Source organism: Hemiscyllium ocellatum, chromosome 19 (assembly GCF_020745735.1).
Source record: "Hemiscyllium ocellatum isolate sHemOce1 chromosome 19, sHemOce1.pat.X.cur, whole genome shotgun sequence".
Taxonomy (NCBI): domain Eukaryota; kingdom Metazoa; phylum Chordata; class Chondrichthyes; order Orectolobiformes; family Hemiscylliidae; genus Hemiscyllium; species Hemiscyllium ocellatum.
This window is the reverse complement of record NC_083419.1, coordinates 5877014-5879218: the sequence shown is the minus strand read 5'-3', so window position 1 is coordinate 5879218 and position 2205 is coordinate 5877014. Positions and strand designations below refer to the sequence as shown.

Genomic DNA, 2205 nt, shown 5'->3' with positions numbered 1-2205 from the left:
GATTAGACTTACAGTGTGGAAACAGGCCCTTCGGCCCAACAAGTCCACACCGACCCGCCGAAGCGCAACCCACCCATACCCCTACATTTACCCCTTACCTAACACTACGGGCAATTTCCCATGGCCAATTCACCTGACCCGCACATCTTTGGACTGTGGGAGGAAACCGGAGCACCCGGAGGAAACCCACGCAGACACGGGGAGAACGTGCAAACTCCACACAGTCTGTTGCCTGAGTCGGGAATTGAACCCAGGTCTCAGGCACTGTGAGGCAGCAGTGCTAACCACTGTGCCACTGTGCCGCCCACAAAAAATATGGAACGCTTCATGAATTTGCGTGTCATCCTTGCGCAGGGGCCATGCTAATCTTCTTTGTATCGTTCCAATTTTAGTATATGTGCTGCCGAAGCAAGCACAATGTTTTGAGTCTGGTAACCCTTCCTCAGTCACTGTACTCAAAACACTAACTCTGTTGTCTCTCTATACAGATGCTGCTATACCTACAGAGTTTCTCCAGCAATTTCTGTTTGCATTACATCTCCAGTATCCTCAGTTCATAGAATCATAGAATAACTCCAGAGTGGAAACAGGCCATTCAGCCCAACAAGTCCACATTGACTCTCCAAAGCGTATCCCACCCAGATTCACCCACATACCCTAGCCCTGTAACCCTGCATTTCCCATCATTAATCCACCTAGCCTTCATGCCTCCGGACACTATGGGCAATTTAGCATGGCCAATCCACCTAAGCTGCACATCATTGGATTGTAGGAGGAAAACAGAGCACTCAGAAGAAACCCACACAGACATGGGGAGAATGTACAAACTGCTACACGGTCAGACACCTGAGACTGGAATCAAACCCGGGGGTCTCCCGGTGTTGTGAGGCAGCAGTGCTAACCATGGAGCCATAGAGTTAAACAGCATGGAAACAGACCCATTGGTCCAACATGTCCGCACCGACGAGATATCCTAATTTTTTCTAGTCCTATTTGCCAGCATTTGGCCCATATCCCTCTAAACCCTTCCTATTCATATACCCATCCAGATGCCTTTTCAATGTTGTAATTATACCAGCCTTCACCACCTTGTCTGGCAGCTCATTCCATACACGTACCAGCCTCTATGAGAAAAACGTTACCCCTCAGGTCCCTTATGAATCTTTCCACTTCCACCTTAAACCTATACCTTCTAGTTTTGGACTCTCCTACCCTAGGATAAAGATCTTAGTTATTCATCCTATCCATGTCCCTCATAATTTTACAAACTTCTTTGAGGTAACCCTCAGCCTCTGATGGTCCTGGGAAAAACGGTCCCAGACTATTCAGCCTCTCTCTATATAGATCAAACCCTCCAACCCTGGCAACATCCTTGTAAATCCTTTCTGAACCCTTTCAAGTTTCACAACACCTTTCCTGTAGCAGGAGACCAGAATTGCACAGAGTATTTCAAAGTGCCCTAACCAATGTCCTGTACAGGCGCAACATACCATCCAAATCCGACATTCAACTGGCCAAAAGCCTGTATCCACCTGTATCCACTTTCAATGAACAATGCACCTGCACTCCTAGCTCCCTCTGTTCAACAACAACCCCCAGGGCCCAACCATTAAGTGAATAAGTCCTGTCCTGTTTGCCTAACTAAAATGCAACACCAGTTTAGTTTACCTAAACTAAATGCCATCTGCCATTCCTTGGCCTAATAACCCATCTGAACAAGATCCCATTGTACTCTATTACAACCTGCCCACTACGCCACCAATTTTGGCGTTATCTGCAATCTTACTAACCATACCTCCTATATTAACATTCAAATAATTTATAAATGACATACATTGTGAATATATAAATCAAGGGTGCACAACCAAATGACTAACTTAGAGAATGTCTATTGATTTTGCAAGACCAGCATTAGATTTGAATGGATTAGCAAATAGCTCCTTCTTAGATTTAAACAATCCAACAATAGCAAACATATTATTACAGATAAATTGTATGTTTGGTTTCTGTGTATGAGTGTGTGCAACATAATTTAAAATGCAGGCATCATTTTTTTTTTGTCAGTGTCCTTCATATCATCTGCCATCTTTTGTCAAAACAGCATTTTGATAATAATCCAGGTCTTAACCTGAACTAATTTAATGATTCTTATGGCAATGTCTTGCATGATTGGAGAAGAACTATGGGGATCAAGAATTGATGCTT

At 44.1% G+C, this 2205-nt stretch overlaps 1 non-coding gene across 1 annotated transcript; it reads right to left on the bottom strand.

The window, feature by feature from the left end:
* Positions 1-309: 309 nt before the first annotated feature.
* Positions 310-416, bottom strand: LOC132825079 (U6 spliceosomal RNA). The gene has a single exon (XR_009645744.1). It is a non-coding gene; the product is annotated as a U6 spliceosomal RNA (small nuclear RNA).
* Positions 417-2205: the final 1789 nt, after the last annotated feature.